General features: G+C 40.2%; 1 long non-coding RNA gene across 5 annotated transcripts in view; it reads right to left on the bottom strand.

Moving 5' to 3' along the window:
* Positions 1-21,873, bottom strand: part of MBD2 (methyl-CpG binding domain protein 2) — a 117,542-nt gene that overhangs the window by 6,879 nt on the left and 88,790 nt on the right. For 3 of the 5 annotated variants that reach the window (XR_011379324.1, XR_011379323.1, XR_007921456.2), the window contains 3 exons: positions 7,866-7,956; positions 6,482-6,659; positions 104-242 (listed from right to left, as the gene is read on the bottom strand). This is a non-coding gene — a long non-coding RNA (methyl-CpG binding domain protein 2). The remainder of the gene's footprint in view (positions 1-103; positions 243-6,481; positions 6,660-7,865; positions 7,957-21,873) is intronic. The other 2 variants (XR_011379326.1, XR_011379325.1) reach the window with 1 other exon arrangement.

Genomic DNA, 21,873 nt, shown 5'->3' with positions numbered 1-21,873 from the left:
CTAAGCAAAGCAGCATTCCAGCTCACTGCCCGGGGGCTACAAAGGCTACTGGGAAACAAAACAGCTGAAGTCCCACATGTCTCGTCTATGCTCATGCAGGTACCTGATCATTTTCTTAGGCTTCATCTGCACTGTCCATTTCAATATCCATCTCTTCTGTGTCCGCAGCCCGGGACAAGATGTCTGCCATCAGTGCTTCTTCCAGCTTCTTGCGTACTTGTTGCACTCGCTCTTCCTGTTTCCTTTTCAAATCGAAAAAAAGAGAAAGACGGCAAATTTGGCAAGCAGTGAAAACAGAATCGGATACAAAAGTACATCCTTACTTCAAAATTATTCAATTCCTGAAAACTGAATACATTTAACTCCTTAGTCTTTGCAGAAGTTGCCTGCACACTCACAAACCAGATCACACCTACGAGCCTTGCCAAAGAGGAATGTTCCCTCATCTCAATGAGACTTCTAGAGGCAGACTCACATGAGGGACTTGCTATTCAATTTCAATGTTATCAAGCAAATGAAACTTCGACTTTATTCCTATAAAAGATAATTAGAAAGGACCTGGAAACAGGGATATAAGAGGGAGTTAACAAGGAAAGAAAGGCAGGCAGCTGGTTAGATGAAGCACTGAGAAAGAACGAGGAAGCAAAGGCAAGATAAACTGAGATTTGCTTGGTAATTCTATATCTGTGTGAGTGGAGAGCTCTCCCCTGGATTCCTGGATCTGTAAGAAACAAGTCAGTACCAAGGAGCCAAGAACAACAATCCTGGGGCCGGTGCTATGGCACGGTGGGTTAAAGCCCTGGTCTGCAGGGCCAGCATCCCATAAGAGTTCTGGTTCCAGTCCCAGATGCTCCATTTCTGATCCACCTCTCTGCTAATGCACTTAGGAAAGCAGAGGAGGATGGCCCAAGTCCTAGGGCCCCTGCACCTATGTGGGAGACCTGGAAGAAGCTCCTGGTTCCAGATCGGCTCAGCTCTGGCCGTTGCAGCCACTTGAGCAGTGAACCAGCAGATGCAAGACCTCTCTCTGTGTCTCTACCTATCTCTGTAACTCTTTCAAATAAATAAATAAATAAATCTTTAAAAAAAAAAAAAAAGACCAACAATCCTGTTTACCATGCACAAAGCCTGACAAGTATCGCATCAAATATAGGAGCTGGGAGGTTAATTACATGCAATGAGGGACAGGCATTTGGCCTAGCAATTAAGATGCCACTTGGGATGCCTGTACCCCATATCCAGAGTGCCTGGGTTTGAGTCCTGGCTCTGCTCATGATTCCAGCTTTCTGTCAGTGTACACCCTGAAAGGCAGCAGGGGACAGTTCAAGTACTTAGGTTCCTGTCACCCATGTGGGAAACTTGGGTTGAGTTTTGAGCTCCTGACTTTGACCTGGCTATTGTGGGCATCTGATAAGTAAACCAGTGGGTAGGAACTCTTACATGTGCATGCCATCTCTTTCTCTCTCTCTCTCTCTCCCTCTCTCTGTCTTTCCTTCTCTCTCTCTCTCTCTCTCTCTCTCTCTCTGTGTGTGTGTGTGTGTGTGTGTGTGTATCTGCCTCTCTGCCTCTCAAATAATAAAGTAAAATAATTATTTAAAAAGATCTGTTTCTTTGAAAGTCAGAGTTAGAGAGATGGAGAGAGAGATCGACCTTCCATCTGCAGGTTCAGTTTCCCAAATGGCCGCAATGGCCAGGACTGAGCCAGACCATAGTCAAGATCCACGAGCTTCATCCAGTCTCCTTCATGAGTAGTGGGGGTCCAAGCACTTGGGCCATCTTCCACTGCTTTCCCAGGGCATTAGCAGGGAGCTGGATCAGAAGTGAACAGAAGGAACACAAACTGGTGCCCATAGGTAATGACAGCATTGTAGGTAGCAGGTTTACCTGCCATGCCACAATGGTGGTCCCTAAAATGATTGTTTTCAAAAGGCCATGCCATGAGTCTCTGTAGGTTTGTGAATGCAAAGGTACCTCAAAGGCAAGAATTAGTAATTCCAACTTGTAAAAATGGCTCTGGGGCTGGCGTTGTGGCTTAGCGGGTAAAGCTGCCACCTGCAGTGCCCGGCATCCCATATGGGTGCCGATTCTAGTCCTGGCTGCCCCACTTCCAATCCAGCTCTTTGCTATGACCTGGGAGAGCAGTAGAAGATGGGCCAAGCCCTTGGGCCCCTGCAACCACGTGGCAGACCAGGAAGAAACTCCCAGCTTCAGATCAACCCATCTCCAGCCGTTGTGGCCAACTGGGGAGTGAACCAGCAGATGGAAGACCTCTCTCTCTCCCTCTCTCTGTATGTAACTCTACTTCTCAAATAAATAAATAAATCCTTTTAAAAAAAAATGACTCTGAGCTAACAGCTGGAGAGCAAAGCACAGGCAGAAAGGCTTGGTATGCACCTAATCTTTTTGTTTTTTTAAAAAGACTTATTTATTTATTGGAAAGGCAGAATTAGAGAGAGAGAGAAAGGGAGAGACAGAGTGATCTTCCATCTGTTCACTTCCCAAATGGTGACAATGGCTAGAGCTGAGTTAATCTGAAGTCAGAAGCTTCTTTTGGGTCTCCCATGTGGGTGTAGGGACCCAAGCACTAGGTCTACCCTCTGCTGCCTTCCCAGGCACATTAGCAGGTAGCTGGATGGGAAGTGGAGCAGCTGGGACAAGAGTTAGCATCCATATGGGAATACAGTTCTGCAGGCAGCGGGTGGCTTTACTGGCTACCCCACATCAGATCTTTAAAAAGCAGAAAAAAGCGCTCCCCAAGAAGACAGGAGAGAAACTCCTAACACATGTCTAGCAAGCCAGGCATACTCAAAATAAATTTAAATCGAGAACCAAGTAAAGGGGCGAAATTCAAGAAACATAAGAGAAAAGATTGGTAAGTAAAGGTCCCAGCGACAAGAAGAAAGGGAGAAGCAAAGGTCCAAGATTAGCCTTGCACTGAAAATGAGACAAGCACACGTTGCAGCCAGAAGATAGATGTGAGAATGCATGAGCAGTGGGAGGTGAAGCAGACAAAGGCAAGTAAGAGACATAGCAAGAAATACTGAGGGCTCTACTAGCAGTGGGCAGGGAGGATGATCTCTGTGTAAATAATTGAGGATGGCAGACTGCAGCACTGCTCAAACCTGGGACGGTAGCAAAGTCAAGAAGCAAAGGCACCAAGGATTCTATCAGAAGCAACTCTTGGGACACAGAACCAGCTGCAAAGTTCCCCACACTCTACTGTAGACCACATTTCTTTTACTAGAACAGGACTAGGTCCAAGGCAGTAAAGGAAACATACACTGTGTAGTCAAAAAACTTCAGAAGTCTTTATTAAAATCCAAAGGCAGCACAAAAAGCTAGATTTCCACTTTTTAAATGAGTTTTCCAAAACTAAGCTCTGCAGCCTCTGTTGTATTAAAAGAAATCAGCTAACAGGTTTTTCTGTAATGCAGCAGGGTCAAGAGCACATTTGTTTCCTACAGAGTTAGTGCTGCCTCTGGTTCAGCGATTCAAAGCTCAGGACAAATGGAGCACCAGTCTCACTGGAGGTCTCTCCTGGCAGCAGTGTACAGCACTCTGCACAGCTGCCCTGTAGGAGACATGGAAGATGGAGCAAATGATCCCTGTGGGTTGGAAAATGTACTTAAACTCTTAAGTTTCTTTACTTATTTAACAACTGCTGACATTAAAGTAATTGTCCCCTGTGGAAGGCTGATTTCTAAGATGGACTAAGAGTCTCTCTTCTTACCTGCATCTACATCTCGTACATAATTCCCTCCCCTTAAGGGTGTGCGTCAGTTGTGACTATGATGGGATGGCACTCCATGATTAGATTACTAATAAACTGACCTTGGGTTACTCCAAAAGAAAGATTACTATGATGTGCCTAACCTAATAACAGCCCCTAAAGGGTATTCTTGAAAAAGCATGGAAGGGCATAAGGGAGGGTCACAGGGCAAGGGACTGCAGGCACATCTATGTGCTAGAAGCTGCCCCCACCTCTTAACCAACAAAAGAACAAAGGCCTTAGCCCCAAGAACCATTCTGCAACACCCATATGAGCTGCAATGAGAACCCCAAGTTCCAGGAGAGTACACAGTCCAGCCAGTACTTTGATGTCGGCTTTGCCAAGACCCTGAGCAGAGAACCCAGGCACGCCTGGCCCAGACTACTGCCCACTAAAGCATGCACTAATTAGTGAGTGCTTCTTCAACAAAACTATCGGAAAAGAAATAAACCCATAGATAAAACTATCATCAAATTCCTGTACTGAAAAAACATACTCAATGTTGAGATCTTTAGTTTAAGGTCAAATACTGGCTTCACTATTAGAAGAAGGGTAACAATCCCATTTGCAGTTAGTTTGCTTTGATCCTGTATTAATTCAATATGGAATGCTTGGTTAATAATTCCTACTATAATCAACCAAACAAACAATTTTGTTAGACACATTTACCAGAAAAGGAAATCACCCAGATCTGGCTTTAAGAGTCTCCTCCACTACCAAAAGCTCTGGTATTGATGCCATCAACATTCCCACGCTGGAACTCGGGCTCAGTCAATACCCATTACACAACAGAATCCCTCCTGACTGACTGGGTACTTTTTCAAGGTGGAAAAGCACTCATCTCCTGAGGAACAATCCAGGAAGTCAACTTGACTTCATATTTTTTCTTGAAAAAACAAAGTTGATCATAAGCTTCACATAATCAAGGTATACAACTTTGAGCTGTTTCATGTTTGCAAAAAGATGGACTTATAAAACTAGTTAGATTCATGCCTTTCAAAAAAAAATTCATGCCAGCCTTCTACAGATTTAGAGAAAATAAAATACAAATAGAGAATACATTTTACAGTTACATGATTCAAAGGTGCCATCTGCTGGTTCTGTCTAGGAATAATACTCCAGTAAAACTGATTTATATCTAGAAGATAGAAATGGTGAAGCATTAAAAAAAAAAAAAAAAAGAGCACACTACAGTATCCTTACAAAGGAACAGAGTTCATAAATGCCGTACTCCTTCACTGTCATACCATCTGGAATCCTTCTGCGTCTGGAGCAATGGCGTGCTTACGCTCTCTGGTAACTATCAATCTGAGTTGGGCACTTTCTTTTTACTGCTTATGCTAAAATCCTGATTTGTGGCTCAGCCTTAGAAAGAGCAAACAATGTTGACAGACAGAATTTGTGTCCTCTCTCGTTCTTGGTTGCTTTATTGCTTTACCCTTTGCTTCATCTTTCTCACTTGCTTCTCATTTTGTGTGTGTGCATACATGCGTCCATGTCTGCCTCTGTCTTCTCTCAATCCACCTTAAATCTTTATTTGAGACAAAAAGAAGCAGACATAACGAAATCTCTAGTTCGATCTTAAGTGGGGGAAAACATTAACAAGGGAACTAAATTGAACTTTGAAAACACAACTGGTCTTAAGGCAGCATTGTTATCTGTCTTTTTTTATTTTTTTCAAAAGTACCCTTTATTCCTGGACAGCATTCAATTTCTTTCTTTTTTTTTTTTTTTTTTTTTTTTAAGATTTATTTATTTATTTGAAGGTCAGAGTTACACAGAGAGATGGAGAGAGAGAGAGAGAAAGAGATCTTCCATCCACTGGTTCACTCCCCAGATGACCCCAAGGGCTGGAGCTGTGCCGATTCAAAGCCAGGAGCCAGGAGCTTCTTCCAGGTCTTCCATGCGGGTGCAGGGGCCCAAGGACTTAGGCCATCTCTACTGCTTTCCCAGACCACAGCAGAGAGCTGGACTGGAAGTGGGGCAGCCGGGACTAGAATCGGCACCCATATGGGATGCCGGCACTGCAGGTGGCGGCTTTACCTGCTACGCCACAGCGCCGGCCCTTATCATCTGCTTTTAAAGATTGTTTTGCAGACAAACCAATGCAGAAAGCAATCATAAAAGGCATAACTGAGTGGGGGCCAGTGCTGTAGCACAGTGGGTTAAGCCATTGCTTGTGACACCTGCTTCCTATTATCAGAGTGCTGATTCAAGGCCCGCCTTTCCAATCCAGCCTCCTGCTCATGTGCCTGGGAAGTGCTTGGACCCCTGCCACCCACAGGGGAGACCAGGATAGAGTTCTTGGCTCCCACAGCCATTTAGGGAGTGAATCTATAAATGGAAGATATCTAACACTCTTCCTTTGAAATTAATATCTTTAAAAAATGCATGACTGAGTGAAAGGGGCTCGTTATAGCACAAAGTCAGAACCCCAAATCTCAAAACACACCACAAAATGAGGTGTAGAGAACAACTGATCTGGCACCTGTCCTTTGGACATGCTTGTGAGGATACTCCTGATACACAGCACTTCTTTTTCCAACACGTGCTTGTTATAAAAGTCTTTTGTCACCTTCCATCAGTTTCAGAAGTAGTATACCTTTCTAGTTGATTCTGCACCTGCTGGATGTGCCACTGAACCTAATGGGTGCTATAAAATGTACCCAAATGTAAAGTCTCCATTTTTGAGATCATGTTAGGCAGTCTTACCTAATGTCTTCGTCTGTGACAATGAAAGCTTTGCAGAGGGGTTGAGATGTGTTGAGCCAGACAGCGGGGTTCTTTTCCACAGCAGCAGAGACTTGCCCTGTGATTGGCGCAGAGCTTGTGTGCAAAGCACTGGCAACAGCAGATAAAAGGGTCTCATCATTACTACCTGGACCAACTCCTGCAATTAGAAATTTGCATGAATGACAGGAAATGCTTAATGTGCTGGACAAACCTCACATGATCTGAAACAACTGATACTGTTATATTCATCTAGGATCATGTGCTTAAAACTGATGTAAGCCAACCCAACAAAGGATAATATCATCTCCACTTCATAGATATTATACACCAAAAAATTCACATTGAGGAAATAGTAGTGAAAGAGATGATCATTTTAATAAAACTTTAATAGAATTTTAAAATATATTTTCCAAGGTACTAAACTTTAGAAAACCAAAGTCAATTATTCAATAATCTAAAGTCCATTGTAAAGCCATTACATTATACTCAAGCCTCCCTATTAATGTATCCTGGAGTAATTTCTTCTTGTAGCTCCTAACATTAATTTCCAGTGATATCTCAACACTATAATCTTCTTTGTTTCAGGACTTCAAAGGAAGAGTCAATGAAAGCATGCTGTAGTTGCCTTTTTAGCAGCTTTTTCAAAGACCTAACAAAATCTCCATAGAATTAATAACTGCACACCTGAACTGTTTGTAGGAGACTGGCACCACAGTCAAATTTAAATGTATTGCTTAAAGCATTACATTTGTTGAACTCATTAAAACAGTAATTTCCAAGAACATAAAGGGATGAGAGAATAGTCTAACTATGACTTATAAAGATTTTTGAGCAATCCATGATATATCAAGATTTAGAAGCCAAAGTTCTAATACTTGGAAAAATGCCATCTGAAATTCCACCCCAGAGCCCCCTACTGGGGTGGTTACTAGACCAATGTGCATCTATTCCAACTGCTACCATCAGAAGGAGAGCCATCAGTGTTCTTTCAGGAAAAGGATGAGAGAAGACCAAGTGCTGGGTCCAGGTGCTGCAGTGAGCAGGCAGCTTGAAAAAACCTGCTGCCCACCTGCAACCTGTGCTGAAGGTAGCACAGGGCTAACTTAGATGATGAGCCTACAGCCAACATTTTTATCCAGAAAAAAAAAAATCTACAGTAATAAACTACCCTAAGGTATTCCTGCAACACACAAGTTTTTCATGCATATTTCCCCTGAGTATACTACAACACAAGAGATACACCATAAAGCAAGGCATAGGAGCCCTAAAGGCAAAGACAATTCTGAATCCACAGCATCAACACAAGTGCCTGGCACACAGTAGGTACTTAATAAATATCTGCCCAGCTGAACTTAGATAATACCTTGAAGACCTTTAGGTAGTTCCATGGTTTTTATAATTTGTTCTGTTACATCTGATGCACTAAGTCCTTGTAGCCTCTTCTCCCAGAAAAGCTGTAAGGCAAAATACCACTGTTAATGGATACATCCTTAAAACAAGAAAGTAGCGCATCGATGCTGTTGAATCATGAAATTTAAATCATTTTAGTAGTTTCCTATAATTTATTTCTTCTAACAAGAAGCTAAATGATACTCCAAACATGAATTATTTCAACACATCATAATTTTTTCAGATGACACTACTCGAAAGATGTTTTGTCTTTTTGTGCAACTTATTTGTTATAGTATTACAGATGCTGTATGCTATATATATGGCTCTTTGTAAAGTATCTTCCAAAGAATATAATTTGAATTTTTCAAAGACTCATTGGCATGAAGTTTTCATGTTAAAACTTATCAGGGAAGATAGAAAATAAGCAATAGTATATATTACATCCTTTATCCAATAACATTAGGGAAAAAAACTACTTCACATATGTGATTTTTTTTCCAAGACACTGAAATTCAGCACATCAGCACACTTTAGGGGGAAAAAAAGACCACTTAACTACAGAAACTTTCCAACCAATCTTAGCACGGCCTTGCTTCCTAAGTGATCTCACACTCATAAGTGACTTTTTCCCTGTTGCACAGGGCCTAGGTTACAACAGTCACTCACTTGATGATCACAGATCATCATTCTAGGCTCTGGTGAGCACACAGAAATGTTCTTCATGCCTTAAGAGTCTACCAAGAGATAGAACTGTTCATTCAAACAATAGAAATTCCAAGACAGTTATGCTTTCTTATTTTATATTTTTATGCTTTATCCTCTTTCCTAGTTAGCTATTATTTCTCATTAATGTCATTCACCCATTCAACACATATTTATTGAGCTCCTACTATGTGTTGTGCTGCTTGTCCTGTGGATGCAACAGTCAAAAACGTACATATTGTCCTTGCCCTCAAGCTTCCTCTCTTTTCTAGTCTGCTTCTTATTTGTGCAGATAAAAGAATACTCCAGGACTCTGTCTGCCTTTAATCCTGGGTGCCAGGGCCTGGCACAAAGCTGGTACTGAAGAAAATATTTGTGTGAATGAAAATGGGACCAACTGGCCTTGGCCCGAAAACCTGAAGGACACACAAAGTCATGTTGAAATCCCAGATCTGACACCCACTACATTCAAGAGGAATGATGTTGGCCAAGGTCTAACACCTCTTCAGAAGCTTCAATTTCCCCTTCTGTGGCAGCAAGGGCTATCAAACAAGACTACTTTGAGCATTAAATAAGGCACCATATGTACAGCACCTGTCAGATAGTAAGCATAAGGTCCACTGTTCTTACTCACAGCAAATTTTGGCTACTCTAAAGAATGTCTGAAGGAAGGGCGTATATTCTGACATCTGGATGTATGTAACGTATCAGATCACAGCCCTCCAGACAAATGAGGAGACAGAGAAGTATAATTCTAGTTATGGCAGAATAGTAATATGTTGGATTTATAACAACCTCAACACCGACACCCAGAGTAACCTGCAACAGAATGCAACATTCTCCTCTGATGACCTTTGGTATGGCATCTCCTTATGTCTCCCCAAACTCTCATCATTCAAGAACAGGTCAACAGTAAGAAGACATGAATACATCCATCATCATGGATACAAGCAGTTATATAAAGGTAATACTGATGAATGTGATAAATGACCCAAGAAACTGCCTGCTTTCTTTTCACCCTATAGTAAGCTAATGAATAGCACAGCTGTAGAAAAAAAGAAGGAAAATAAAACCAAATTAAATTTATAATGAAAAATATCTAGGGGAACTGTTGAGTATAAGATTAGTAAATGCTTTTCACATATATACACATACTAAAGGTATGTATGAATATGTGGGATGTGGGGGAGGTGTGTATGTAAAATCTGAAAAAAGGGGCCAGCACTGTGGTGCAGTGGGTTAACGCCCTGGCCCGAAGCGCCAGCAACCCATACGGCTGCCGGTTCAAGGCCTGGCTGCTCTACTTCCGATCCAGCTCTCTGCTATGGCCTGGAAAAGCAGTGGAGTATGGCCCAAGTCTTTGGGCCCCTGCCCCCAAGTGGGAGACCTGGAAAAAGCTCCTGGCTCCTCGCTTTGGATAGGCACAGCTCCGGCCGTAGCGGCCATTTGGGGAGTGAACCATCCATCAGATGGAAGACCACTCTTTCTCTCTGCCTCTCCTCTCTCTGTGTAACTCTGACTTTCAAATAAATAGATAAATCTTTTTTAAAAAATGAAAGAAAAAATCAACACTACTCAAAAAAAAAAAAACACACAATAGCACGGGAATCACTTTCAGGTATAACTGTTGATATTTTATATCTAAAACTCCAATTCTAGATATTAAAACTTTTTTTAGATTTCATTTTTAATTCTTACATTTTTCAGTTAGAAAGAATATGATGAAAAAAAATTTGTAAAATTCTGCAAAATAAATTCTGGATTGAAACACAGGTGTACGGCTCTAAACTACAAGCCTGGAACCCTCACATGTCAATCAGCCACCATAAACTCCACTGAAGTCAGAATCTGATACGTGTAATGCCTTCCTTATGGCAGAGGATGTTAGAAACCAAGACTGTGCATGCGTTCTTTCAATGGTCAATGTACCATCTTAAGTTTAGAAGCAGAAAGAAAAAAAAAAAAACAATAGAATGCTTATGTCTGAAAATTAAAGTATTAAAAAATTCATGCATGCGCCCTGTCAATGTGTTTGTGTGTGTGTGCATGCATGGGTCCCTCCCTCAACCCCACCCCTTCCCCAGGGAGACAAGGGGTGTGGGAAAGGTCAAAGAAGGAAAGAAAACTAGTTTATGAAAACATTTAAGGGGTCAAGGTCACTTCCTTTTCATCCTTCTGGTCACTGACTGAAAGCTAATTAGCTGACCTAATTTCACTGAGAACAGAAACAGTCCTTATGACATAAATGTCTGTTTACACTACTATGTTCCTAACTCATTTTTTCTCTATATTCACCTCCTCAGATTCTTCCTTGTTTTATTTGGGTTCTTCTAGAAGAAGGGCTGCTTTGCATTTTAAAATATGAGAGGTCTTCAAAAAGTTCATGGAGAATAAACATTATTTTAAAACTATGCATGGACTGCGAAACATTTTTATATCAAACTAATCTTTTAATTCCATTTTCTTTTTTCTTAAGATTTATTTACTTATTTGAAAGGTTGAAAGGCAGAGTTACAGACAGAGAGGGAGAGGCAGAGAGAGATCTTCCATCTGCTGGTTTACGCCCCAAATAGCTGCAACAACCAGGGCTGGGTCAGACCAAAGCTGGGAGCCAGGAGCTTCTTCTGAGTCTCTGACGTGGGTGCAGGGACCCAAACACTTGGGCCATCTTCCACTGCTTTCCCAGGTGCATTAACAGGGAGCTGGATTGGAAATGATGCAGCCAAGAATTCATAGGTGCCCATATGGAATGCAGCATTTCAGACTGCGGCTTAACCCTCTATGCCACAGTGCTGGAGCCAGGAGCCGGGAGCTTCTTCAGGGTACTTCTTCAGGGTACCATGTGGGTGCAGAGGCCCCAAGCACTTCCAGGCACATTATCAGGGTGGAGCAACCAGGACTTGAACTGGCGCCCCTAGGGGATGTTGGCGCCGCAGATGGCGGCTTTACCCACTGAGCCATAACATTGGTCCCTTTAATTTCATTTTCTATAAACTTTTTGAAGTATTCACATACAACTTAAATGTACATTGTGCTAGGTGGGGAAAAAAGGCAAAGCTATAAAGATAGTAGCCTGGTGCTGGGGTGAAAGGAGGCTCAATGACAAATGATCAGCACAAAAGACTTCTTTAGGGCAGTGAATCTGTACTGTCTTTGAATAAATGCAAACTCTATCCAGCTGCGACAATGACCACTGTCTTTTTCTTCCCAACCCCCTCCTAAGAGGATGATCAACACATGCTCTCTTGCCCCCGGCATTTCAACACCATGATCCCATTCCGCCTTCCCATCCAATATTCACTCCATTTACTCTAAAAGTCCTCCACTGAATGCCTAAGTTTAAAATTTCTAGATCCACTCAGTTATGAACTCCAGATTTTACCTGGATGATTGTATTCACCTGCATTACTCCGCCACCCATGAGAAGTCCAAAGACAGTAATAATAATAATAATAATAAAAGAGGCTGTTTAAATTTGAAAGGAGGTCCCTCTATAACAGCTACTTAGTCTCTTCCACCACACGTCACCACAAGTCATAAACACTGCTGCTGTCATAAAGCCTCAACTACCCACCAAGTATCTGAATTCAGTAACTAAATCCAACGAGTTTTCTCAACTTAATCGTGCTGCCTGGTGTGAGGCCAAATAATAAATAAATAGAATGCTTATAGTTAACAGTGAATTTATATTTGGAAAAAAAAAACCCTAAGATGCCATCACCATAAGTTTTTTCCTCTCTCTCTAATCTCCATCAACCAGACCATGTAAGTGCCTGAGTACCTTGCTCTCTTTGTCCCTCGAGTACAGCAGAAGTTGGGCAGTTCCTCCATGTGCTTCACCTTCCGCTGCCATTAGGCTGGGCAACGCCTCATCCAGTAAACCGGCTGACTGCGGGAGATGCCCAGGATGGCGCTAAAAGTCATCCAGAGCAAGTGACTGCTCCACCAGCGACAGGGCAGCACCTCTGAGGAAACCATCTTACCAGTCACTGGAGCTCACCTCTGCACCTTGACTTCACAGTCTCCTTACTTAGCAGGCACACGCGGGACCCCCAAACAGCACAGCTACGTGTGCTTTATCCGTCTTAGTACAGCCCAGAGGACAACCAGGACACTGTGTTACAAAAGCTGCTTCTTCAGTGACGTGAATGATTAAGTCTGTTTAAAGTAAAACTAACCCAGAACACAACTGCAGCATTTTAGTTTCTTAACTGCTGTGGATTTAACTTGGGCGCTGGAGGATTTGTTGGATTTATGAAAAAATCTAAACAACAGGATGATGACGAAGCAAGTTCACAACCAACTCCTCGCAGCCATACACAAACAGGTGCCCCTGTTCCGATGCTCTGGGAACTGGGGTTAATGTTTTATATTATTACTGCCTTCCATCAGTGTGGGCTGCTTCGTATTTACTTTGAAAAGAGCTGTGCTTTTTTGAGGAGGTCAGAGGAGGATTTGCTAGGAAAAAGCAATTTGGAGATAAATTCAAATTTAAAGAGTATTCAAGTGCCCACTACAGAAGAGTGTTCTGCTATGCAGCAGGGATGGTTGTTAAAATGACTGGCAACTGCAGCCCTCTAGGAGCCCACTGCTTGGTGGAAAGCAACTTTAAGTCTAGAAGACAGATTATGATGACTGCAATAATAAAGACACAAAACTCGTTTCAATTGCAGAGAATTTGGGAAAGCTTTTAGGTAAAGGTCACTCTTGGAAAAAGTGTAAGAATTCTAGAACTGTATAAAAGAGGACAGACTATGCCAACCCAGCCAGCAGCTTAATTAAAGGTAAGGAGGTGAGACCACAAGTGTTCCTAATGAGCTTATGCATATCCATAACCATGATGACTAATCATAAGGCCTCACTCCCACAGACTCTATTTAATGTGTCTGGGGTTTCTATAAGCACCCTAGGGGATTCTGATGCAAGTTCAGGGATCTCAGTTTGGTTTGTGTTGAGAGGATGGTATGGCACACAAAGCAATGATATGTAGTGACCACCAAGATCTCCAAATGTTATTCTTATTTATGCCAAAAATAAAATACACGTATTATTCTATCCTCTTCCTTGCAGAGGACGGGAGGAAAATATTTGCCGCCGTATGATTTGATTACAGGAGATGTGCTGAAGTTCATTTAAAAGGCTTATGCAAAGTTCTGTTTTTCTGTTTTGTTCAATGAAGCTGTGCCTAGTCACCCCAACCTGATGGACAGCTAACACTTAGCCATAGGCCCTTTGCATAGGTCTGCAACTGTGCTAAGTGCTTTATGTACAGGAATTTAGCCCATCTTTCCTACACCATTTTGGAGAACACAGTATTAATCTAGATCACGGATAAAAATAAATAAATAAAACTGAAGTTTGAAGAGGTTAAGTTATTTACCAAAGGTTGCACAACTAGTCAGCGAGGCAAGTGGAATTAAAACCCAGGTCAATGTGATTAAAAAGTCCTGCTGTTAATATCAAGAGCTCTGAAAGAGTATTTACATGCTTGGTTCTGTGTTAGATCATGGAATAGAGGCCTCAGGTCATTCTAACAACATCAAAGGCTGATGAAAGATCAGTAAAATGCTAAGAAAACTATCAAGTTATTTTTAATCCATTTAACTTTTAAGTAATAAATACTTTGAAAGCTATCAATTGTCAGCAATCTGTCCCTAATGCTGTCTCCTCCTTATGCAGAATTATGAAACCCAGGCTTGTAACATGTTTAAGCTAAAGCAGGTATAGAGTTATAAGAAGACATCAATTTGAAGTAGCTCACATGATAAATATCAAAGAATTAGTGTACTATACATTATCTGTAAATTAGCTACTTCAGACTCCAACTACAAATATCAACACCAAAATCTTATTCGACAGGTGGAAATTAAACTGATACTTCTACTCCAAGAACACACTTTCAGACATGTGACAATGCTGTGCAAGCATTTCACCACAGACAGAGGCAGAGTTTTACTAGGCATATTTAACTGCAGGCTTTTAAATTTTTACCATAAGAATACTGTTTTACATTAATTATATAAATACCTACTTTTCATGACCTCATTGAAAAGTATCTGTATTATTTTCATCCACATTTCATTTGAAAAGCAATTCCAGGCCTATGCAGTATTTAAAAAAATGCACTAAATGAAAACAAACTAACCTTCTGAGTGTATTCATATCCTCAACTTGACACAACCAATTCAGGTGACAAGGACATCTAACTTCTCAGTAGCAAACTGAATGGAACTGGGCTTTAGAGTCAGGCTGACCTATGTTCAAAGTCTTGCTTTGTCACTGGCTTTATAGACTTGGTAACCAACCTAACCTCTCTAAATGTTTCCCACTCTATGGAGCAGGACAATAAAAACAATCTCAAGGCGTTATGTTATTTTCCGAACACTTGAACTTTCCCAATATGTGACAACATCAGCTTACTGTTTTGTTTCACCTGTGGCTTGTAGCGGTATACTTGCTGATCACATAATAGCAGTTACTAGGTAGTTGGTCACTGGTGAAAATTAAATATACACTAATGAAAAATAATGTCACTTCTGAAAGGAAATTACTAACAAATGAAGAGTCTGAGCCCATACATATGAACCTGCCCTTCCCTCTCAGATTTTCAGAGGGGGGCCCCTGCCACTACAAGTATCTTAAAAAAAAAAAAAAAAAAAAAAAAAAAAAAACTTGTCCTCTTCCCCTCACATCCACACCAGCTGGACCCAAAGCTGGCTAGAAATACTTAGGTAAGCAAAACTGGCTACCCAATTTTCAGGGTCCAGTACAAAAACGTGTGAGCCCCGCTGTTCAAAAGGTATTGATTAAACCAAGGCGGAGGGCCTTTCCTCCTAAGTGCGGGGCTCTCTTAAGTGCTAGATCCTGTGAAACTGCAAAAGTCGCACTCACAAATCTCGCACCAGTGCTAAGTAGAGTGCAGTGGTAGACAGAGATTACAGAAAGGAGAACGCACCCTGGGCTCTGCAGCCATACTCAGGAAATGCCATGACAGCACTTCATCTTGTGAGTTTCTGAAAAGAAGGGCGACAGAAAGCAGTTCTGGTGGGATCTATGCAACACAGAGAACACTTCTCTTAAGCCCTCGTTAAAATAACACAACGGTTTGGCATCCCGATGCTTCTCATGCGGAGGAACAGTGAAAAGCATCACTGCCAAGGCTCTCCACAATTGAGCAGTAAAGAAGAGGCAGGAGGGAAACCCAGGGCCAGGGCATCAGGAAACCATAATGGGGAGGAATGCGCTACCCAAGAATCAGAATTTTCTTCTAGTCCAAGTTCATGGATAGCTTTTAATTAAGATTTCCCGAAACTATAATTTTCTTTTTATTCTTAGTTCTTCTGTTTCCATGCTGCAATGGTAGTTAGGCCCTTAGAAAGACCTCAAAAGCACTCTGGGCTTATTTCAAGGATAGAAGGTAGGAGAGAATCAAAGACACAGGCCACACTTCTGTGCTGAGGTCAATCAAAAAACAAAAAATAACCGGCTACAATGACCTAAAGAAACATTCCTCAATCTTGGCATTATGAACATTTTTAGGGTGAATGTTCGGTGGCACCCTTGGTCTATACTCGTGTCATCCTAAAATGGATTCCTTTTTGAAATTATAACCACCAGTATAAAAATAAACTTGCCATGTAGAAACACGCTGAAGCTCATCAATGAAACTAAGTTCATTTAAAACTCTTCTTTATCTCCAAACTCCTATTTCCCATTGATTTTAAACACCATATGCTGACTACTAGCTCCTAAAGCAACAAGCCTGCAGTAATGGACAACACAGCTGTTGAGAAAAGGCAGGCGGTAGCCTCAAAGTCCTGAGCACCTCGGGTTCCCCCCCTTCTCAGAGAAAGCAGCACCCTGCCATCTTGCTGAGATTCTCCCCACTCCTGCCTCCTCCTAATCTCTACCCCGTTTCTCCTCTCCCATTTCCCCTCTTCCCTCTTCCTTCCCTTGGGTCTCCTCCCCTGCAGTGGCAAACACCAAACACACACTGACAACTTAAAACATGTTCTTCACACTGCTTTTCCCACATAGCATCGCTACCGTTCTCCTACTACTATGACAATAACTTTCAGTCTTAACTCCTCACCTTCCATTCATTCTTATCCTAACCCAGGCTCTGCTCCTACTATTACGCTTAATACCAACCTTGTTCAAGGTCAGAGTAGCCTTCCAATTACCAAATCCAATTCCTGACTAAACTCCTCTGCCCTATTCATTCACCTGCTGTCAAAGGACTTATGCAAGTCTGCCATGCAAATTAGAATGTCCAACAGTAATGATTAATAAGTTTATAAACTTTTTTCTTTTCTAATAAAAATAACTATATAAGATATGTGCATTTTAAAGTGAGACAAAACTGTTACTTGTTTATAGAGAACCAAAGTTACCATGATGATCTCACCATTTTAAGAGCTTTATTCTGCACAGTCTTCATTTCTATCAAGAGCATGATATGCTCACATTTGCTAAAACAGCGACTAGCAACACTGCATAGAGGCTTACATATAGCTGGTACCCAAATGTTTACAGGATGAAACTGTGGTTAAGAAGAGGGAAGACACGATGATGGAAAGAGCACCTAAATGCTTTACTTACAGCTCAGTCATTAAATAGAAATGCTGTCAGACAAGACACTTCATCTCTTTGGATGTCTTCTCACTAGTGTGCTAAAAACACTAATAAACTATCATGTCTATCTCAGAAGGTTATCAAAATTGATCAAATATGAGAAAGTTCTTTAGAAATCCTTTTTTTAATCAAATTACTCAGAAGTTTTCCAAATAACAGGATTTCATAAACAGAATTTCATTCACTTTCACAATGCATTTATTAAATCTAACGAAAGAATAAATGATCTTGTTACACACTTACAGACTAAAGCAAAATCCAGAAAATGTGTACTTTATATGCAGTGAGCTTCAAAGAGTTAAGAATGCAAGACACTGGGTTAGACTGCAGAAATAAACAATGTTTCTACCCAAAGGGAATTTACTGTGTAGGTTATAAACTGCTCTATTTCAAAGCAACCTCATATGAAATCAGAGTTGTCCAGTTATGGTCAGCAAAAACAAACTTAACTTGAATGCCATGGTCTGCAAACATCAAAGGCCCAACACGAGCTACTCTATGATTTTTGTCACAGTGTCCCAGAAAGAAAGGGCTGGGTAACAACAAAAGTATTATGTAAACTGAGGAACAGCTTGATTGATGTGGCTAGGCAAACTACAATGTGATCTCTTGTTAAGGCAGAAGGTAACAATTTGGGCTTAAGATGATGGAAGAACTAAACAGCAGCAAAAAAGCAAAACTGAGTTGATGAAAATGAAGTACAGTAATCATCGCCTGCACTTGTCTGAACTTTGCCTTGAATATTTTATAACTCAACATGGTAGGCATTTAATACTTGCCAAATCCTAGAGACATAATATCCTAAGAGGACCATGGAATAAGAGTATCACTCACAGTGCCTAAATTTTCATGTGATACTCCTAAAGTAGGAAGTATAATAATAATTTTCTTACTGACATATAAGTTCACATTAGGATTAATTGTTTTTCCTTATTCATGAATTTCTCACTTGGAATTATTTGTTTAGTACTTGTTTTCCTTAATAGATTGAAAGTTCTAAAGGACAAGGTATGGACAGGAGACCTGCTGAGTTTTTGCTGTCATTGTTCAGACAACATCTGTAATATAATCAGCAATATTTGCCACTGAGTAAACAAATCAATGATTTTAAAACCCACTCAATTCCAGGAACTGTGATTATCACAGATAAAGATTCACCATTATCAGAAAACATATCTCTCAGAAAAGCCCTCGTAGAACTAATTCTCAATTGTATATATTAACTTCTATTTCTCATAGTAAGATAGTAACAGATGCTCTATCCTTTTAAATGCCAATAAAAAATAGGTCTCCCCAATACCTCAAATACACCATTTATCCAGATACTACCATTATTAGAAAAAAAAAGAACATCACAACAGACGCTACATTAATAAAATATTACCAGAAAATATAAAAACAATCTTATGTATCACTAAATTTGAAAACTATGAAATGCACATATTCCTAGAAAACATGTTATAAAAATTAGTAAAAGAATATAAATATTCATTCATATACCTATTAAGTAAATTGCATACATTATTTAAAATATTTCTATAAAAAGTAAGGCTAAGATAATTTCATAATTAGTTCTTCCAAACATTCAAAAAAAGGATCAATTTTACACAAACTTTTCCAAGTAATATTTTTAAAAGGATCCACCTCCTAACTAATTTTCAAGGCCAAAAAAACTTTAATATTAAAACATGAGAGGAAAATTATAAGAAAATAAGAATCAAGTCGATCTCTCTCATGAATATAAATGCAAAAAACTCTACACCAAATAGTACAAATCTAAGCAGTGATAAAAATGGTAATACTGGCCGGCGCCGCGGCTCACTATGCTAATCCTCCGCCTTGCGGCGCCGGCACCCCGGGTTCTAGTCCCAGTCGGGGCGCTGGATTCTGTCCCGGTTGCCCCTCTTCCAGGCCAGCTCTCTGCTGTGGCCAGGGAGTGCAGTGGAGGATGGCCCAAGTGCTTGGGCCCTGCACCCCATGGGAGACCAGGATAAGTACCTGGCTCCTGCCATCGGATCAGCGCGGTGCATCAGCCACAGCGGCCATTGGAGGGTGAACCAACTGCAAAGGAAGACCTTTCTCTCTCTCTCTCTCTCTCTCTCACTGTCCACTCTGCCTGTCAAAAAAAAAAAAAAATTGGTAATACTATGACATCGGACATGACCCAGGAATTCAAGGTCTGTGTAACATTCAAACAGACCTGGATGAAGCTCCTGGCTGCAGCCATATGGAGAGTGAACCAATGGATGGGAAGATCTCTCTACCTTTCCCCCTCTCTGTAATTCTGCCTTTCAAATAAATAAAAAAATCTTTAAAAAAAAAAACAAGAGTACATCAGAAGTCCTAGTCAGTGAAATAAGACAAGTGAAAAAAAAGTCAACGATAGAAGAAAGAAAATTTGCATTGGCAATGACACATTTGCTCATGTATAAAATTCAAGATAACTGAATACACAGTCATAGTACAAAATCAATTTCTAGTATTAGTAAGAGATAATTAGAAAATAAAAATTTTGCAAATGATAACATTTACTGTAGCATCAAAAAACACCCAGTATCTGGTATCACATCACTAGACTGAACACTAAAAAATATTAGCAGATGGATATAAAAGATTTATGGATTATAGAACAATATTATAAAAAGATTAAGTCTCTCCAATTTATCTACAGTTGTAAATTACAGCAGGTTTTGAAGAAAAATGGACAAGCTGAGTCAAAAATGTAGAGGAGCCAAAAACAACCAAGAAAAGCTTGAATGCGAATAACAAAGCTGCACAAGTTACACTGCTGGATATAAGACTTTTTAAAAAAAATTTTTCTAATTTATTTAAGTTCTAGTTAATCTTTTAAAAATTATTATTACTTATTTATAATTTACTTACATTTATATATTTAATATATAAATAAGCATTTAAATATATAAATACATTACTTATATTAATATAATTAACTATAATATTAATATATTAGTATATAAATATCAAATAATCATAAAGTTAAATGATTAATTATAAAATATAGATGTAATCCTTATATTTATATATTAATAAATTATTTATCTTAAATTCTAGCTAATTTTTAAAAATAGCTATTTCCTAGTTCAAAATCCTCTGAACATTATACATTCACAAAATTAACCACAAAAGCTTCCATCTATTCAACTTCACAAGTATTCAAATAAATAAAAATTTATAATACTTTTCTGGATTATAAAACTATCAAAAATATATATATAATATATTCTATATCATAAAAGGTAAGGTGATACCAGAATGCAAATAAACTGTCAATAGCCTTTAATCTGATACAATCCTTTAGAATCAACTTGCTAACATGTATCAGAAAATAGTATATAGTCACACTAATTATATTTCTGGAATTTAACCCAAGGAAACATGGTAAAATATGGGCAGGAACTTAATATACATAATTATAATATGCATAATTATAATATAGAATATAGAATAAATATATAATAAATATAAAATGGATAATTATACTCACTGGAATATTACCTATAGTAAGGAAAAATACTATGGAAATAGGTAAGTAAATCATATGCTAGCATTAAGTAAATCTGTTGTCACTAAATATAGTCAATTACAAAAATCATGGGTGTGTATGTGACACAGAAGTTAAGACACTGCTTGGGACACCCATTTCCCATATTGGAGTGCCCAAGTTCAAGTCCTAGTTCTACTTCCAGCTGACATTTCTGCTAATTCACACCCTGGGAGGCAGCAGGTGATGGCTCAAGTAGTGGGTTTCTGCCATCTATCTGGGAGACCTCAACTGAGTTCTAGGTTCCTGGCTCTGGTCTGGTTGGGTTCTGCTATTGGGGGAATTTGGAGAGTGAATCAGTAGATGGAATATCTCTGTCTGTCTCCATCTCTCTCTCTCCATGTCTTTCTGATTTTCAAATAAAAATGAAAAAATCATTAATTTTTAAAAAGGGAATAAGTGGGGCCAGCATTGTAGAACAGCAGGTTGTGCCACTACCTGTTATGCCAAGCATCCCCTTTGTGCACAGGTTTGAGTCCCAACTGCTCTGCTTCCAATCCAGCTCCCCACTAACGTGCCCAGGGAAAAAGCAGAAGATGGCCCAAGTCCTTAGTCCTCTGCCACACCCACGACCTGAAAGGAGCTCCTGGCTCTGGCCTGGCCTAGCCCAGGCTGTTGCAGTCGTTTGGGGAGTAAAGTGGATGGAAGCTCTCCTTCTCTGTCTCTGACTCTCCCTTTCTCTTTTTTTTTTCTTTTTTTTAATGATTAATTTATTTATTTGAAAGGCAGAGTTAAAAAGATGCAGAGTCAGAGAGAGAGAAAGACGTCTTCCATCCATTGGTTCACTCCCCAGATGGCCACAACAGCTGGAGTTAGGGTGAGCTGAAGCCAGGAGCCTGGAGCTTCCTCCAGGTTTCCCACGCAGGTGCAGGGGGCCCCAGGACTTGGTTAATCTAATGCTTTTCCAGGTCATAGCAGAGAGCCAGATCGGAAGTGCAGCAGCTGGGATTCGAACCAGCACCCATACGGGATGTCGGCACTGCAGATGGTGGCTCTACCCACTACGCCACAGCACCGGTCCCTCTCCCTCTCTCTAATTGTGCCTTTCAAATAAATAATTTTTTAAAGAGTTTATTTATTT

Source organism: Oryctolagus cuniculus, chromosome 10 (genome assembly GCF_964237555.1).
Source record: "Oryctolagus cuniculus chromosome 10, mOryCun1.1, whole genome shotgun sequence".
NCBI classification, from domain to species: domain Eukaryota; kingdom Metazoa; phylum Chordata; class Mammalia; order Lagomorpha; family Leporidae; genus Oryctolagus; species Oryctolagus cuniculus.
This window is presented reverse-complemented; position numbering and strand designations above follow the sequence as displayed.